Source organism: Mus musculus, chromosome 12 (assembly GCF_000001635.26).
Source record: "Mus musculus strain C57BL/6J chromosome 12, GRCm38.p6 C57BL/6J".
Lineage (NCBI taxonomy): Eukaryota > Metazoa > Chordata > Mammalia > Rodentia > Muridae > Mus > Mus musculus.
In genome coordinates this window covers 7,562,563-7,583,008 of record NC_000078.6, presented here as the reverse complement: position 1 = coordinate 7,583,008, position 20,446 = coordinate 7,562,563, and the positions used below count along the sequence as shown (strand labels likewise).

At 38.2% G+C, this 20,446-nt stretch overlaps 1 long non-coding RNA gene across 1 annotated transcript in view; it reads left to right on the top strand.

Annotated features, from left to right (window-relative positions):
- Gm32828 overlaps window positions 1-20,446 on the top strand; it is a 231,973-nt gene that overhangs the window by 172,966 nt on the left and 38,561 nt on the right. Inside the window, exon 3 of the long non-coding RNA XR_003950121.1 lies at window positions 6,892-6,996. This is a non-coding gene — a long non-coding RNA (predicted gene, 32828). The remainder of the gene's footprint in view (window positions 1-6,891; window positions 6,997-20,446) is intronic.

Here is a 20,446-nt window from a genome sequence, read left to right as displayed (position 1 = left end):
TGTCCTTGTCTGGCTGGGGCAGTCCCTACAATATGCAGATGCAATACTTAGGAACCTGAAGAAAGAGGTACATTAAGCCCCTCTATCTTGTCATCACCTTTCTTAAATTGCTTGGGCCACAATAAGTTATCATACATAACCGGTAGGATTTCTTTGTTGTTATTCCTTACAGAGGAACAGAGGGAGAGAGAAAGTGATACAGATCTCTGGTGGGTCATCTCCCACCTCCTTGGCTAAAGTTGATAATACTTTAAATGTCCCTGATGTAAAATTGAAAAACTTTTTGAGCAAAAATGTAATGTCACAGGTGGAAATTCCATATTTTACCTCATGTGACAAGCAACAGTTATTTGCTGTTGGCAAGACCATGAGTGAATCATAAAGATAAATCTCACATTTTATCACAAATGAAAATTTTAAAGAGTAAAGAAGAGCATGATAGCATTGGGTAAGGGAGGGAAAGGGTGAAATGAACTGAGAGTGACAACTAGGTGTGTGCCAATACAACTGGAATGCTTATGTGCATGTGTGAAAGGAGCATGGTTAAGTTCCTCCTTGTACATTTCATGCATATGAGTGAAAATGTAGGGATGGTAACCTATTATATAAGATAACCTTCTGTATTTGTGTACCCACTCTATATGAACCATAAATGAAATTTTTATTAGAACTTCCAAATCACATCCAAAATATATCATTATATATATGGAGTGGTTCTAAAATTTTGTCATTCTAAACACAAATGAGAAACACTAAATGAACTAAGAAGGTTATATTTAAAAATGTATATTCACACACATGTAACAATAATAATTAAAGAACTAAAAGCCATGGATTTGAGCAGTGAAAAGGACAAGGACATGGGAGACATTAATGGGAGGAAAGAGAGGAGGAGTAAATTTGAAACACTACTTAGCACGAGTATTGTGGATGAGGAATACTCAGCTTGGACACTATTCTCTCTCTCTCTCTCTCTCCCTCTCTCTCTCTCTCTCTCTCTCTCTCTCCCTCTCTCTCTCTCCCTCTCTCTCTCTCTCTCTCTCTCCTCTTTTCTCCTTCCCTTCCTCCCCTCTTTTCTTCCTTCTTTCTTCCTTCATCCCTTCTTCCTCCTTTCTTTATTTCTTTCTTCCTTTCTTATCTTTACTTCTTTGTTTCCTTTCTTTTCTCCTCCTCTTGCTCTTCACAACCATTATCATTATAATTATCATTTCCATCTATTTGTATGTACACACACACACACACACACACACACACACACACACGCCAGGGTAATCATGTGGAGATCAGAGGACAAGCTATGGGCATGTGTTCCTTTTTTTAACCATATGAATTCAATCATTTCACTTTGTAAGAAAAGACAACAGAAGAAAGAAAATGGCAGGCTAATGGACAAATAGCATTGCTTATTTTTAAGTAAATAAGTAAATAGGAAGCCAGTTTTGAAAGCTAGGAAAATGACTTCCAAATGAAATATGGTGATCACTGTGATGAACGGAAGTTGGGTTGTCTTATGATTAAAGGGGTTACTGTAGCCATAGTGATATTGATGGGGAGAGTCATGAAGCTTGTGGAAGCTCCCACTGAACTCAGGATCAAACTTACCAAATTAAAATCTCATCATTAACAACAAACAGCAAGTTGAAAATTGCATTAATTTAGTTATTAATTATTAGAGTAGGAGAGGAGTGTAGAATTCTTCAGGAAGTCAAAAGGAAAAGAAAGATGAAAATGGCATCTCTGATAAGAGACAGAGGAAGATAAAGGATGACATTTACATGTCATAGGATATCTAGAGAGTCCAAATGTAGAGAACAGAAATAAGAAGAGAAAATATGATGAAGGACAACAGCTGAGAAAGGATCCAGGCTTTGAAATCATGAATGAACACTGTTTCAGATAAATGCCATAAATACCAAAAGAAAGCTGGCATGGACTCAGTCCTGTGGAGTTTTCTAATTGCAGAATACAAAGAATTGTAGCACATGTTCAGGAATGTGGAGGGGCACTGAGTATGCTATGTATGCCTATGGACTCCAAGGACACAGGCTTGTGTTCTAAGCTCTACAAAGTAAACATTTTTGGGAGTCGGGTAAGCTAATTAACTTGCATGAATCTCAGTTTATCCAAATCTAGAATGAAATTAGCAACTGCTATTTTATAAGGATTTTTCTGATGATTAGCACATAATTAACTTGTGGTTGATGAATGACCATCACTTAATAAACAAAACCAAACTCCAGCAAATGGAATCACACTAATAAGAAGCAGAAAAAGCAAAGCCAAGATAATTGCTTTAAATCATTTGCAATATTTACCAATTACTTTATCCTTTGTCTTTGAAGTAGACTTTACCTAGAATTAAATAAATTTTAAAAAGAACATAGTGTAATGTAAAAATTGAATAATACTATTTCTATTTCTTAGTTGTCCCCAAAAGCATAAATATATAATCTAAATATTTGACATGAAAAAGGATGAGATGCAAAGAAATAATAGTTGAATCACTAAATAGAAAATATAACAAAGTAGTGAATACTATAAAGAAAAAGTACTTAAAAATCAACAAAAGGAATAGAGAAGAAAACTCAAGGAAAGCCTCAGAGCACCTAAACCAGTGATTTTTATATTATATATTTTCTTTATTTATATTTCAAATGTTATCCCCTTTCCTGGGTTCCCCTCCAAAAACACCCCTATCCCCTCACCCCTCGCCCTGCTCACCAACCCACCCACACCTGCTTCCCGGAACTGGCATTCACCTACACTGGTGCAAGGGCCTCTCCTTCCATTGATGTCTGACTAGGTCATCTCTGCTACATATAGAGCTGGAGCCATGAGTCCCACCATCATGTGTACTCTTTGGTTGGTGGCTTAGTCCCTGGGAGCTCTGGGGTTACTGGTTAGTTCATATTGTTGTTCCTCCTATGGGGCTGTAAACCCCTTCAGCTCCTTGGGTCCCTTCTCTAGCTCCTTCATTGGGGACCCTCTGCTCAGTCCAATGGTAGGCTTCGAGGATACACCTCTGTATTTGTCAGGCAGTCTCTCAGGAGACAGCTTTAACAGGCTTCTGCCGGCAAGCACTTGTTGGCATCCTCAAAAGTGTCTGGGTTTGGTGATTATATATGGGATGGATTTCCAGGTGAGGCAGTCTCTGGATGGTCATTTCTTCAGTCTTTGCTCCACACTTTGTCTCTGTAACTCCTTCCATGTGTATTTTGTTCCCTCCTCTAAGATGGATTGAAGTATCCACACTTTTGTCTTCCTTCTTTTGAGTTTCATGTGGTTTGTGAATTGTATCTTGAGTATTTTGAGCTTCTGGGCTAATATCCATTTATCAGTGAGTACATATCATGTGTATTCTTTTGTTATTGGGTTACCTTATTCAGGATGATATTTTATAAACCAGTGATTTTTAACCTTTCTAATGTTGTAACCATTTAATACAGTTCCTTATGTTGTGGTAACCTCCAACATCAAAATTATTTTTCTTGCATCTTCATAACTAATTTTGCCATTGTTATGAAATATAATATACACATCTGATATGCAGAATATATGATATGCAACCCCTGTGAAAGGGTTGGTTGACCCCTAAAGGAGTCACGACCCACAGGTTGAGAACCACTGCTCTAAGAGAAGACAAATGAAGATCAATTTGTCAAAGCAATGAAAGTAAGGGTGATAGTAGGAAGAAGGGGGGCTTGGAAAATGCTTCATCACAGAAGCCAAAAAGTGATAAAAATGATAAAAAATGAAATGCCCTCCCAGGTAAAAAGTACAAGGATTGACAGTTATAAATCTAATGATTAAGTTGGGTGGATAAGGAGGAGGGAAGGACCTAGGAGCTGCTGGGAGAGATGAAATAATATGATCAAACTATATCATATAAAACCTTTTCTAAATTAAAAAAAAACAAAAAGTTATAGTAACTTAACAAAACCAAAAATGACTAAAAGGTAAGAATATGCCTTAAAGTAAGCAAATTTTAAAGGCTGAAAATAGCATTAAAGGACTTTTATTAAAATATTGATAAAATATTTGATCACAAAGAAGTTAAATCTGATAAGTGACATAGAATCAAATATATAGAAATAAGAGATGGAGTTTAAAAGGAAAAATGAATACCAACATTTTATAATTGTATTTAATTACATAAAGGCACATTTAATTTTAATGAAGATGTATAATAGGAGACACAATGTTGTAGTCAATCACGATTCTTTCTAATGGCTGTCCTCAGACTACTCAGTACTCACAACTTGTCTTCTGTGAACTCAATCCAGTAAATCTCCAGATATATCTAGATATATATACATATGATTTCTAATTAAGGACCCTTTCCAATTAAAAAGAAGTTCATATAAACCGCATATATACTTAAAAAGGAAAATCATTTAGTAATTTGAAAGTATTTTTTTCTAAGAGGCAACAAAAAATCAATATTAGTTTCAAAGGGTAAGATCTGCTTAAAAAGTAAAACTAATCCACTGGAAGTAGAAATTAGACCATTTAGAACCAGCAGGAGTTCAAAGGGAGGCCAGATTAAAATAAAAGTACCAATTAATATAGCAAAGTAACAAGAGATTTGCTCTCACGCAAATAAACCACAGTGGTCTATAGCAAATCACAAGAATAAACTCAAGCAAGGCACTCAAGCAAGGCAACCCATGAAAGTGTATAGAAACGAAAAAGGACTTAAGTATGAGTAAAGGCAATGTCCTGAAACCAAATTTGGGGCTAGAGAGATGGGTCAGGGGTTCAAAGCACTTGTTGCTCTTCCAGTGGTCCCAGGTTCTGTTCCCACCTGATGGTATCTCACAATCATCTGTAATCCATCCGGAGGGGAATCTAAAGCCCTCTTCTGGCCCCAGTAAGTACTGCAAGCACATGAACTATATATATAGAGGCAAAATATAGATCCAGGTAAAATAAAAGTAAAGGGGAAAACTCCTGTTTAACTGTTAGAAGATTATGTTTAAAGCTGATCAGGAAACTTAATGAGGTGAGAGATACCCAAAGCTTTTGGAGGAATAAAGGTAGAAAGGAGAACTGAGCCTTGTCAGAAATTAAAATGTTTCAAGTTACAATAATTAAACTAGGATGATTGTCTTGTTAAAATGAGCAGTCAAGCCAGGATTGAAAGTCCTCAGATATATCTATGCAAAGATTTTTGAACTTAGAATGTAAGGATTGTATGTGAAATCATCAGGAAAAGGGTGAACATCTAAGTCCTGGTCAGAGATGGAAACTGTATGAGGAAATATGGATGGTAGAATGCCATCCATGTGGTGGGTAAACTGAGGCATGCGCCATTGGGGGTCTGTCACAACCAAGCAACTTGTGATAGATTAACAAAGTGTGAACAAGCAGGATAGTTTTCTCAGCCAGTTTCTCTTACTGGCAGGCAGAAAATTTCAGTTACAAAGAAAGAAGTAATTATTTTATTATTTATCTTTAAATGTAATCTTGTAAGAATCTTAAAAGAATCACAAATCTAAACATTTATATAAAAATCAGTCATATTTACCTTAAGTTCTTTCTAGGATGGTGATAAAATCATTAATCTACTCCAGTAGCAATGACTGAAAGAGGACAAACATTTGTACTGTGAATGCCAGAGATGCTGTCCAGTGAAAGGACTGGAGGCCCCCTTAAGGTTTTCATATAACTCTCAGATTAAGAGGGCTTTGAAGGCAGCAAACATAGCAGAACTCCATAGCAGCATAAAGTTCTCAGGACACATAATCCTCATGGCTGTGCCATACTGAGGTCCACCCATGGGGTTGTGCCATACTGAGGTCCACCCATGTGGCTGTGATCAACCTCTAGGCTGCATTCATGATTTCTAAAGCCATTTGTCATTCTTTCTGCATGGCCCTTGGAACTAAAGGGCTTTTGTTGCTATTTTATGTTTTAAACACCATATTAAGATTAAAATTAATTGCTTGGCATAGGGGCACATGCCTTTAATCCTGATACTCAGGAGGCAGAGGCATGTGGGATCTCTCTGCATTCAAATCCAGCCTGATACATATATCTCAAGTTCCAAGTCAGATAAAGTTACATAGATAGACACTCTCTCTAAGATAGATAGATAGATAGATAGATAGATAGATAGCTTTCCTGGCTAGTGAGATATCTCAGTGATTAAGGATGCTTGTTCTCCGGCTTGACAACTGGAGTTCAATTCCTGTGACTCTCAGAATCACATTGTAGAAAAAAGACATGATTTACAGAGGTTATTCCTTTAATCTCTGCACATGCATCATGGAAAGTATATGCATATGAATTGGTGTGTGTGTGTGTGTGTGTGTGTGTGTGTGTGTGTGCATATACACAGAGAGGGGGGGAGTGAGCGGAAGAAGGAGGGAGGGAGAGAGAGAACTTTAATTTTTTAAACCTTATTTTTAATGGTGGTTCTTAAATGCTTTAACCTCCCTTGTAGCCCACCACCCACCACTGAAAAGAAAGATATGGGGGAAGTGGACCTGTTTAGAAAATTTTTTGGAGAAACTCCTATCTGTGTTGTCTGGAAATCAGAAGTTCTGTTTACAGGTTAGCAACAGCAGCTCAATCCACTCAAAAACACTTTACAGATACACCAACAGTCTAGTTAGGTAGAGTCGGGGGAGCAAATAGGAATCAGCAGTGGTGGCATGACCTAGCAGAGACAGCCAGGCTTCAGCCTTGGCACTAGTCAGCAGGGAGGACCAGGGCCAGCTGGAATGCCAGAGAAGTTCTTGGCTGTGCCTCTCTCAGTGAAGTGAAGATCAGTGAAGACATGAGATCCCGAAGAGTTGTCAGCTCTATAAGCAAGCCAAGCTCTCTCTGGTCCTGTCACTGTCCCTCAAGTTCTATTTATATCCTCCAAACATCATGTGTCCTCTCCAGGTCTTGCCTCAGCATGTGGGATCTGTTTCAGCTGAAATCACTGTGCCAATCGGCCAGAGTCTGCTGAAGCAGGAAGAAACTGCAGCATACCACCAGAAGTTTTTGGTGAGTTTCTCTTTATGGAGTCCTGACAAATCCAGCTCACCTATGCAATGTAAGACAGACCAATACATGCATGCTATTAACAAAGAATCCTTCATCATGTGTCCTTTCACATGCTTGCTTTAGCAGAACATCCTTTCACCTGTGTCTGCTTCAGCTGTATGTTACTTCATGTGTGTGCCTCAGCAAAACACCATCCAACTGACTTTCCAAAGAACCCTTAAGTTTACACTTCAGACAGAAACAGAGACACACACAGAGGTTATTAAGTAAATGTAATATAAAAAATAATATAGCACTACTTCCTGACATATGTTCTTATTTGTCAGAATATGCTAAAAAGACACAAAAATGATGAACATGGAGTATTCATCATACAAGTCAAATTTAGCAAAAATTTAGCAAGAGTCATTACTGAAATAAATAGGTGACAGGATATGCTTTTGATATGATTTTCTGTAGACCTTGACAATGCTGACATCAATCCATGTCTTCAGTAGCTCCATGTTCTCTGCTTATGATAAGTCACATGCAAATTCCAATAACATGCAAGACAAACATGAATGAAGAAAAATGAGAATAGGTCTGAATTATGATGCCATTTGTATTATTTTCTTTCTTTTTCTCTCATCTTTAAAATTCACTTTACATCCTTATTGCTGCACCCTCTCCAGGTCCCCCCTTACGTAGTCCCTCCTCCATCCACCTTCTCCTTTGAGATGGAGTCTCAAGTGTAGTCCCTCATCCTGGCTACCTCTGCACCCTGATACATTAATTCTCTACAGAGCTAGCTCCATCATCTCCCACAGAGGACAGACAAGGCAGCCCAGTTAAGGAAATATATTTCACAGACAGGCAACGCTTCAGGAACAGCCTCCACTCCAGTTGTTTGGGGACCTACATGAAAACCATGCTGCATACATGCTACATAGGTGTGGGGGGAGGGGTGTATGCTCTTTGGTTGATGGTTTAATCTTTGAGTTTCCCAACGGGTCCAGGTGAATTGATCCTGATGGTCTTCTTATGGAGTCCCTAACCTCTTTGGTGCCCCCAATCCAATGGAAATGGAGGATAGAAGTCAGGATCAGGTGTGGGGAGAGACAGGGGAGAGGGCAAGAGGACAAGAAAAGGAATGGGAATCTGCAGCTGGCAGGGGTAGGAAGTGGGTGGAATCTTGAGGACCAGAGACCTGAGATGGTGGAGGCTTCCAGGAGTCAGTGGATATGACCTTAGCCAAGACCCATAGCAGTGGGGATATGGAACCTGAAGAAGCCACCTCCTATACCCAGGCAGGAACCCCAGTAGAAGAATGAGGACACTAACCCACCGAAATTTTATGCTGTCTACAGAATTTCAGGGACAAAGATGGAGCACAGACTGAGGGAAAATAACAAGCCCAATTTGGGACCCATCCCATGAGCAAGCACCAATCCATTCCACTATGATACTCTGTTATGCCTGCAGACGGGAGTCTAGCATTGCTGTCTGTGAGAGACTCCACCTAGCAACTGACTGAAAGATACAGAGATCCACAGCCAAATATTGGACAGAGCTTGGGGAAGCTTATGGAAGAGTTGGGGGAAGGATTGAGGGCATTATTTTCTTTTAAGCAACATGGAAGATGGGAAAGGAGTGGTTCAAAATATCAAGCAAATGCTATCCATCCTGTCTACCTTGGTGCAGTGAGATTCCAGGTAGTAATTTCTTGTGTAAGTTTTGAGTGTTTTCTGGTGAATGAGTGTGTGCTCACTCCCACAAAGACCCCGAGGGTGTGCTCCCTCCCCCAAATGCCTCTTCACATATACAGGCTCAAGTGTCCTTTACCTTGATCCATTTGCCTGCTACATTGCATTGATAGTTATCTAAGTTGGTATCCAAAGTTGACTATAATTTATATTTATCTACTAAATGAAAAATGATAGCTTGCTTTGTTTTACATGGCTATGAGTTTAGTTGACTATACTTGTCTCTGTCTTTATCTAGTTTATATATCTCTATAGATGCTTATATCAGTTGTCTAAGGCTCTTATCTACTTCATACTTAATGTCATGCACTTCTTTTATATTAAGAGAATTTTCTGTTTTGTGATGTATGGGAATTTACTCAGTACTTTTTGACTCATTTTGTATGGCAATAGAGAAAATTTAAGTTTTAAGTGTTAATATTGATCAATATTTTACCTTTTAGCTTCTGTTTTCATACAAACAAAAACATTTATGACTTCAGAATTTTGATAATCATCTATGTCTATATTATGCATATATATTTCTTATATGGCTTTATTGGTTGTTAACTGGGTAACATGAGGAATGAAATATAGGACATAAAACATTGATTATTCCCCTTAAAAAATATCCAGTTATCTCAGAGTAAGTTATCTCAAATTTCTCATGAATTAACTTTAATATGATACTAAACTATTTTAACTTTAACTTCTCAATTTTATTTTATTTGTGAAATTCTACCATCATTACAACTCTCCCTTCCCTTCCATCCAGTCAAACTGTCCAATATACCCCACCATGTTCTATTTCAAATTCATGATCTCTTTTTGCACTATTTTTTGCATGCATATGTATGTATGTATACATATATATGTATATATGTGAATAATGTATATACATATATATTTGTATATACCTATATATTTTTAAATATCATCTGTTAAGGCTTATAAGTCTTTTCATTGCTGGGCTTTATAGCATTTTCTATGATTGTACATATGATTATATGTATATATGTATATATAGACACATATATATTCTTATAAAAATTTAGCATATACATCAATATTGAATGGATGTTTATTTGAATCAAATAAAAGTTAAATATTAATTTGGGGAAATTTCATGCAGGTTTTAAAACTGAGCTTTCACTTGGCATGTGTGCAACATGGCATGAGATTAAACCCATTATACTACATTTCTCATCATTTTAAATTTAACTTCTTATGGTTTATAAAAGTGGCTGATTTTAAAGGCTTTTCTTTGGTGGATTTGACATTTTAGATTTGACTTTTTCATCTACTATGTCTTCTGATGACAGTATTATTTTTCTTAATATAAGAAACTTTATTTTACTGATAACTTCACAAATTTGTTAAAATGTCTTGCTTTTCAATACATTTCATCTAGATTGTCTTGAGTTTTGTGAAATAGCAAGTGTCATTCAAAAAATATTAGGAATGTTTCTTGATTTCTATCTCACACAGCAATTGTATCACACACACACCATCCCACTAATTGCACATTTTACACTTGTTTAAAGATAAGTATGGAAATAATGAACATTCCTGTACTGTTTCTAATGTTAAAGAAAAGATTTTTAGGGTTTCCATTAAGCATATTTATGGCATATATATATATATATATATATATATATATATATATATATATATTTATATTAGGGTTTCCATTAAGTATATATATATATGGCTTTCAAATATACAAATTTGCTCTTAAGAATTTTGTACCTATTTCTACTGAGTTAGTCTTTTATCCCAGGTTAAAATTGAGGTATAGAACTAAAACTGAAATCTCTTTGCCTTGAGGTCAGTGAGTTTAACCAGAAATAGCCATCTCTAAATGAGCTACTCACTGTATTCTAAATGCCTCATGCATACGCTTTGGGTCAAAAATCTGTCCCCATCTGAGAACATTCTTGCTCTGACTTCTACAGTTCCCAATGGCAGCAAATGCAATTATCCAGTAAGAATATAACAGTGAAACCCAGCACTTTTGATACTATCGCTTGGAATTAGAAGGTTTTAAGGCCCAAGCTTAAGCATGCTGACACATAGAAGAGGACCCATCATGAAGTTTCTGTAGAAAATAATCTTCCTTACACATCACAGTCCCATCACAGATATAAAGTGTAGCTCTCATGAATAATTCCAAGGGTGTGTATATGTTTTTAAAAGAATATTTCTAGTCTTTTTCAACTTGTGAAAGTTATACTTTTCTAGACATATGACTGTATGTTCAGATTCGAAATCTATTTCAAGTAAAAAGCCAAGTGTCTTTTTATTATAATGATCAAACAGGCCAGTCTCTGGGTCAGGTCATGGTTAAATTGAAAGTACAGGAAATCTCCCATGGATGCAATTACTTCTCATGTAGCCCCTTTAATAATGCCTGAGTTTTGTGCTCAATGAGCTGACCAATAGTTGCTTTGATAGCCTATCTCACTTGGGCCAGCATCCCTGAACTGTTCCCATGGATAAAGAATAAAAAAAAAAGTTATATTAAATGTGCCTCCTCCCAGCTCATGAGAGCATACACTGAAAAGTGGGCAGTAGGAAGCAGAGATTTCTTCAAATGGCCATGGCAGTTAAGGGAGAAGCAGGGTCCATGAACAAAGGCATCCATGTAGAACCCTCTGCAACACCATTTCAGCTTGGCCATGAAAGAAGGAATGGTCTGATGTAGAGTAATGTATCATAGAGGCCATGCATATCCTCCTTTCCCTTGTTTCCATGATTTTCACCCTCCAGAGTCCTCACAGGGAATCTTGCTAGAACTCTCTGTATCGTATCTTTCTGGGACTTATGGGATGGTTCTCCTGCACAGTGAAAGAGGGATGTGGCTGGAGCCTGTGACAATTCAGTGTGTGAAAGCTGTGAGAATATTTATGAGTGACAGCCCACAAAACTCAGGGCTTAATGGAGAACATTCAGCTGACCTTCCCAACAGCTAGGGGGAGCAAGTCTTTGTGACTATATCAAAACAATAAGCTACAGGAAGGGTTTGCAGTAAGTTATCAGCCCAGGTACTGTGTCTCTTCTATCTTGCCCTAAAATATGAAATTGAAAGAATATGAGATGTCAAATATGTGTGTGTGTGTGTGTGTGTGTGTGTGTGTGTGTGTGTGCACATGTGTGTGTGTGTATCATTCTTTCTTTGGATTCCCTCCAAGAAAGATGCAATGAATTTTTCAGTGAATAAGTGAACTCTCAAAAAAAAAAAAAAAACTTAACCGATTTTTAAAATAGGACAATACACCAAGTGTTTATTAATCTACTGATGAGTCCAAAAGTGATTTGGAGATTGAAGGTTTTGATGGTTTAAAAGGGAAACATCTATCATAGGCTTATGTATTTGAGTACTTGGTCCTTAGTTGGCAGTGCTATTTGAAGAGGTTGTGAATGTTTAGGAGGTGGAACCTTGGTGGAGGAGTACACCATGGTAGGTAGACTTTGAGGGTTTGTAGCATGGTCCCACCACCAGCTTGTTCTCTTTCTCTGTATGTGTGGTTAGAGATGTGATCTCTCAGCTTCCTAGTCTTGCCTCCTACTGCTCCACTATTATGGACTCTCCTGTCACTGGATGCCAATGTAAATTCTTCCTTGGGTAAGGTCCTTTTAGTCCTCTCTCTCTCACTCTCTCTCTTGCTTGCTTTCTCTCTAGCTCTCTTGCTCTAACTCTCTTGCTCTTTTGTTCACTCTCACTCTCTCATTCTTTCTCTCTTTCCTGGAAATCCAAAGTAACTCATGCAAGTGGCTTGCTAAGTCTTTTACCTAGAAATGGCAAAGTGAAACTTGAGCCCATGTCCATCTTGTTTGCAAGGCTGTATTTAATCACACTTGAGTCCACTGTATGTTGGATAGTGGGCCCATATAGAATTCTGCACAGAACTGGCCTTAAAGGTAATGAGTCATCAAAAGTAGGCTCCTCTAAATCCCCACCCAGGACTCTGCCTGCAATGTGCTACGATGTGCCATGTCAATAGAGTTTTCACCTTTCAGAGTCAGTCTCACTTTAACAATATTTAAGCAACACATTTTAATTCCTGAATTTGTTCTCTGGGACTATGGCCAGACTATGGATTACTAAACAAGGCAAGTTGATTCTCTATATACCACAGGAAAGACTGGGTGTTGGCTATGGCTGTGTGATAAATTGTTCCTGATTTTATGCTGCTCTTTCTCTGCATAAACTCAAGCAACTCAATCCCTGCTGTGACCCCAAGAAAGTATGAATGTGTTAAACTGCCAGGCAAGGTCTGTCTGAACCCATATGCTTGTCTGTCTTACCATGTGACTCATTTGCATTTGTTCTTCTTGGGCCGGCCCCTGGGGACCGACTAGATCACTATTGCTTTGGGGGTTTTCGATCCTAACTCCACTGTCTTTTCTTCACCTTCCCTTCACACTGAGGTTAGGAAGAATTGAGCACTCAGGGGATGCTTTGACAGGGGTAGCTATGAATTCCATTCCAAGAGGGGAAACCACAGATTTCACATCCTGAGGAGCCAGTTGCTCAAGGAAAACAGCTGTCAACTGAGAGTTTGGATAACTGGGAGGCAGCAGTGTGCTTTAACCCACACAAACACACAGCAACAGTAAATCTATAAATATACATGAGCAGGTGAGTGCATTTACATTCCCCTACATGCGTATTCACATACACCAACATCTGTAGATCTCTGTCTCTTCTCACTTCCCATGCAGGATTACCTTTCTAGAGCACATACCAAGCCCACTACTGGGGATATTTTGCTGAAGATAGCAATGAGCCTGTGGGTCTTTAGGAAAAAAAATCCCATTTTAAAAACATTTGGTAGTAAAATGTCATTATGTTCATAATTCATATTTAAGTGCTTAAGCAAATAGATACCAATGAATATGGTCAATTATTAAGAAGTACACTTTTCAGTAGTTAAGAGCACTGGCTGCTCTTCTAGAGAACCATAGTCATATTCCCAGCACCTACCTGGCATCTTACAACTCTCCGTAACTCCTGTGCCAGGGGATCTGATGACTCCCTCTGGTCTTTGTGGTACTGCATATACATGGTGCACAGACATACACTCAGGCAAACAATCATAAATATAAAATGAAAATAAGTAAATAAAATCTCAAGAACTAGGCTTTGACTATATACATTCTTTGAGTTCTTACATTTTCCTTTTATTCATTTTGAAGATTTAAAAGTTATAGAAGATTCTGAATTTTCTGGTGTTGCCTCCCTTCTCTGGTTGTGAATTCTGCTACTTAGCAGTGCTTGCATCACTTAAGAATCTGTTAAAATGCTGTTTCAGACTTCACATGGTAGCTACTGTATATGAGTTTGCATATATGCTTATCATGCAAATACAATAGGATTTGCATGTGCACTTATAGCTTAATTGTTTATATTTCTTCAAAATGTATATGTTGACCTAGGTGTGGTGGTACACGCCTATAGTTCTAGAAACTCAGGATATTGAGACAGGAGGATGAGGCCTACTTGGGTTATATAATGGTATATATATACTATAGACTTTAATGTGATAATGTTTCAAGAAGACATGTTTGGGAGGCAAGTAGATTTAAAGGAAGTCATTATGGAGGAGATCCCACGTGGAGACTAGTGTCCGAGTAGTAAAAAGAAAAGACTAAAATTCTTTGTCTCTCTCTCTCTCTCTCTCTCTCTCTCTCTCTCAGAAGTACATAGCTAGATGTTGGCTGGATACTTGTGTTCCAGGAAGAGTGCCTTCACATGGAACAGAATAGACAAGGACCTTGTTTATGGACTTCAAGTTTTCTCAGAATTGTGAGGAGTAGATGCCTTTGGTTAACACACAGTTTGTAGGGTGTTCCATTGTAGTCAGAGTAGACCAAGGCTTACCCCAAGTTTCAAGAGCACCAGTCTACAAAATGAAAACCCAGCTCCACTGAGAGGCAAAGTAATTCATGACTGTACTTGTCTGCACCAAAGTAGGCTCATGTCCTGCCTGCACTCTGTGAGACAGTGGGAGCTGGTTGTATGGAGCCCTAACTATGGAGCAAGCAAAAAGGCTACAAATAAACAGCAACTGCTTTGTTCATGAAGTTTTCTCTGCTACAAGTCCTTTTTCTTTGTACCCAACTACCTGTTTCTGAATTAAAAAAAAAGAAAGAAAAGATAAAACCTAAACAAACCGTCATACACTGCTTTATCTATTAATCCTTCCTTGACCCTCTTAGCAGATTTAGGACCTCAGCATTTCCATAACACTCTGTGCTTATTCCTGATTAGAGATTTACCATCATACAGTATCACAGCCTACTTTCATCTCTCCCACCCCAGACTGAATTTTATAGAGTGAAGGCTTAAATCTCATTTTTAATGCTTTGCCAAATACTAGGGTCCTATAGATGCTTAATAAATGTTTGCTGAATAAATCAATAGATGAGTGAACCCATACAATATACACTTGTAAGCAGACATAATCACATAAGCAAGCAGGCATACAAATGATACGGGTGTACACACATAGAGCCTGGATTTACTATGAGGAGAGGAAAGAGGGTCAGCTCACCATGTCTGTAAATAGATTAGAGAGCTAATCTGTTGATGAGAAACCGAAGAGGAGGCACTGAGTTTGGAGCACAGCTTTCTTCTCCTGGGTCTTATTCTCTACCATATACTGAAAGCTCCCATGGAAAATTTAAAATTTACCAATTATTTGGGTTCTCCTCTGGACAAAATAAGCCAGAAGTCTGTAAAAGTAAGCCCAGGGTATGTTTCTTTTTTTATTTTAATTTGAGACTATTTCTAATTTGAAAGGGCTGATAACCCCCACTTTTTTGCCTACAGGTATTCTCAGTTTAATAACCAGTAAGAATAATTTATAATGTTCATAACTAATAAAATGACAAAAATGTTTATTCCCCAAGCTAACTTTGGGTTTGAAACTTTAACACCTACCACCCTATTTTTAAATTTGTTATTGAGAGCAAAGTCCTTTTAAGGCAGTTTTTCTCAACCTGTGGTCCTGATTCCTTTGGAAAATCTCTAATGCCAAAAATATTTACATTACAATTCATAACAGTAGCAAAATTACAGTTATGAAGTAGCAATGAAAATAATCTGGTTGGGGTCACTACAACATTAAAGCATTAAAGCATTATGCACAGCATTAGGAAAGTTGAGAACCACTGATTTAAGGACTATAGTTAGGTTGGTTTGCCTAATGTGAGATGCATCTCATTAGGCCTGATGTGAGATGCATCTCATACCCTAACAAGTTAAGGGAAAACAGGGGAGGCTTGTTGGTAGTAGATGTGGCTTTCTGATGCTCTTCTCCTGGCTGTAGTGCTCAGAGATTTGAAGACCATGTTGCTGAACCCCTGAGTGAAACTCCATGTAACTTCCTTTGCATCTTCATATGAGCATCTTTGGGAAATCATCGGCTCTTTCTCTTCTCCTTTGTTATTTCATGCTCTCAACCAGGACTATAAATCTTAATGCTTCTCCTATTTGCATCCTCCCCCACTGCTCTGTGTTGTCCCCGTGAGTGATTATGCCTCCACATTGGTTTCAGTGACCATCAATTAGCCAATGACTTCCTGTCATAGTTTTTTTAAAATGCTCTAGTAAATTTCAGCAAACAGTGTCACTTTAAACAACAGGAACATATTTATTCCCTCACACTCTGGCCATTTTAAATCCTGTTATCTGCTGGGATGGGCTGATGTCCCTTGGGGAGGATCCTCCCTGGCTATGTCAACCTTTGGTAGCTCCAAGACCTTGCTGACATGCAGCTGCCATGGCTCAAGACTGGCTTTCCTCATCAGACTGTGCTCTGTCCTCATCTGTCTATGTCTTCGTCTTCTGGTTTCACAAGGACCCTCATTTTTTTGGATAGATTAGAACCTCCTACAACCTCAGCATGGCCTCAACATAACTCATTATACCTTCTGTGATCCTGTTTCGAAGTAAAGTTTTCTTCTGATGTATATAAGATTAGTGCTTTAACTGGTGATTTTTGTTGAAATTTCTTAGGATCACAATAGAAAATTGTAATTTTGGAGGCACAGTCAGCCATCAACACTTCCAGGTCTTCACATCTGTCTGTTACTTTCCCCTAAACACTAGTTCACTCTCTGGACATCTCCATGCAGAGATCTAACAGACATCTAAAGTGCTTCAATTCAGAGGTTAAATTCATCCTTTCTCTGGGTCCCTGCCACAGTCACCTGTTTCAGTGAATGTCATATTAACACTGACTTAGGTGAGCAAACCAAAAATATGATTCTCATTGATGATCTCTTCTTTCTTAAAGCCACTCAGAAAATAAAGTCAGGATTTCCTAACACCTAAAAAATTCTCACCTAATTTTCCCCTCAGCACCATATTGATCCATTTGGATTTTTATCAGCATGTATTAGTTATGTATCATTACACATAATGAATCCATTATGACACTTTCATACATGTATATGATGTATTTTGGTTTTGCTCATTAATATACATTCCCAATGTCTTACAAAGCTTCTTCAATAGGGTTCAATGGGGTTCAGTAGAGCTGTTGAAGGGGCCATTGGTATGAATTATTTACAGGAACACCACTATCTTGCTAGCAGCTACACTACTCAAGAAAGTATCTCTCCCTCCTGCAGTATCTTTTTTAACATAACAATGGCTCTAACTTGGGCTCCTCTCTTAATTTTCTATGTTCCTTTCATGCCTAGTGTCACTCCAAGTAATCAATATGTAGAACGGTCTTTTCAGACACAAATTGAATGGTCTACTCATCCTTATGGGATCCTTCAGTATTTTCCATACTTTCAGTGTGCCTACAGGGGCCTCATAGGGCCTTAAGCAACAGTCCATTGTTCTAGCTGGACTTCCTCTCCCTTCTTCCCACCTCTGTTATCCTTCAGCCACATTGCCTTCTTTCAGGTCCTTGAAAATGTGTGTTGCTCTTATATCAGAGACTTTTGCACATTTTTCTCAAAAAAGTTTCTTCTTCACCCTGTATTTGGGTTTATACAGCGTTAGGGTCTCTGGTAGAGTTTCTTTTCCTCTAAGCAGCTTTCTGTGACTTTTCACCCTGAGTTAGGTCACCATGGCATACTATCCTTTCTTATTGTTGTACAGTTATTTTTATATTTGATTACAACTTAGCCTACAATTTATTTCTCCCATGAAAATATAAACTTTAAGAAATATTGAAATTGGGACTATGGTTTCTCCTCTGATATAGTCTTCATAATAAAAACATTGGCTAAGACAGTTGAGAAATCGTTCCCAAATTAACAGTTTACATAAGTCAGGGCATCTTTTGATTTTGCTCACTAATATATGTCCCCAGTGTCTTGCAAAGCTCCGCACACGTACAAGAAACGTCATAAGTACTGGCTGAATAAGATGATGGATTAGTTCTTTTTTTATCCTCAGAGCCAGAACACTCATCCTTGGAACAGCCAGAGGCAAGCATTCTGGAGAGGGCATTCAACAATGAGATAAGTGAATGGCAAATAGGAGCTATGCCTTGTGTGGATATTCCAACATTTCAAATGCTCTGCTCTGTTTAAAGAATCTATTCAGCCCCAATAGCAACAAGAGAGTTCTCCTGAAAGTTTCTGTCTATCTGGCACACATACCGACAGGAGGTCTCTCTTCTCCATGTCAAACCTCTGCAGGGAAAGCAGCAGGCAGGGGTCTTTTGGGTCAGGGTCCTGCACACTCTGTGTCACACTGTGATCTTAGAGGACAAGGCTTAGGATAACTACTTTTAAGACTGTTGGCTCTAGGAAGCTGTGCATGTTGCCAGTTGCAGACATGAATGACTTGAAAATAGATCTGGTCTGTAGTTACATAGACACAGCCATATGTATTTAACATTCTGATATAGTCTTCATAATAAAAACATTGGCTAAGACGGTTGAGAAATCTTTCCCAAATTAACAGTTCACATAAGTCAGGGCATCTTAAGGTTGGGGGCTAGAGTACTCTCTCAGTATGCAAAGCCCCGCACACATTCTTTCCATTGATTATGCAAGGAACCTAGAAAAGTGGTTATTTTCCCTATTGCACATTTGTAGAATTAAAACTCACTGTACAGCAATAGAACCGTGTATAGATAAAGTAAAGTCAGATGCACACAGTGAAGCTGGGGGGACTCAGGATCTCTGCATGCTGAATAGTCACCCGTGTTCCCCCTACTTTCCATGGGGATAACAGTTGGGTGTAGACATCAGAGTACAGCTTGCTATTCTTCAGGTGGCTTCATACTGAAACTGGACCTGAGCGAGTGTTTTCTCCCAAGGACTGGTTGCCTCTGATCTGTGAGTTGAATCTGTACCATTCCTACTTGCATCAGATAACTACTTCTTACATATCCAAGCACTTTGCCAAGTCCTGTGTGTCCCTTACCTCATTTAGATATTACAGCAGAAATGGACTTGAACTATGATTGCCTCCATTGTACAGCTGTGGCAATTAAGAGTCAGAGAAATTAGGGGAAATTTGAAGATTGTGCAGTGCATTTTAGAACAAGTGTTATACTTAGGCAATTTGAATATCGCGTCAAAGCACTTGAAGATGATGTCATGTTGCCTTGGAGACCCTGTCTACATCACATTCCTGTATGGATTCATCTCATGACCATGCACTCACAGGGAAATCAAAGTGTATTTATTGGTGGTTTTAATTTTTTAACTGGACCCAGTTCTCCTGTTCTCAGTATCTTCTTGTGATTATAGGGAAGGAAGGAATAAAAAAAAGAGTAAGAATGTTATTTGGATTAAAAGAAGACCATATAAAAAGTGGTGTAATATTCTTGTAGGATGTAAGTACTTACTCAGTGGTAGTACTTAGTGGCTGATTATAATAATTATGCAAAGCAAACAAATTAGCTGAGTTAACTTCTCACTAAAGCTCATTCCAATGAAGTGTACCAGAGAAAATGATTTCTTCCATTTATTGTTTCACCAAATGGGAATTCTAAAGGGGAAAGAGCGTTTTAATGGGGATAATTCAAACAGACACCACATAGATATCACATTAAAAGTGTACACACATGCACATGCATATAACTGCAGCTTAAGGCTGAAGTGAAAAGATGTGGATTCGGAGACCAATTTCAAGGTGGCTTATTTAGAATAAAGGCAGTGAAAACTTGTGATTGAGAACTGCAGCAGCACCTTTAAAATGCTCATATTTCTGAAATAATGAGCTACTTTGCAAGATGACAGATTTAAATGGTGAAGCATACACTTCAAAATACTTGCTGTCTAGGCAAGCCTGTGATAATTCTACAAATGGGGGTTTTAAACTCTGGGGGGAATTGGTAAGAGTTTATAGAGTGCTTCTCAGTTTTAACAAGCATTTATATTGCAAAGTTCTTCATAATCACTTTTAATAATTGTTCCTCCTAACAGCTCTGTTATTCCCATTTCACAAATACGGTAATTGTTGTAGATTGAATAAAGGGAATATTTTGGAGTCCACTTCCTAGCCGATCTTAGATGTTTAATGATACTACCCAGCTGATGAAATTAAGAAAGCAGAATTGCCGTTAAAAGGTCCATCTGAGCAGGTCTTGTGAGGTGGGAAACCTTGCTTTTCTGTAATTCTGATCAAATCAGCACTGTGGTTAACTCTGAGGGCTCCAGAGACCTCACTGGTCACATATAGAAGGAGACACTTAAAAAGTTAGCTTCTAGCTTCCCTGTCACCTCTCTCTAGAACTATGTTCTGGAAG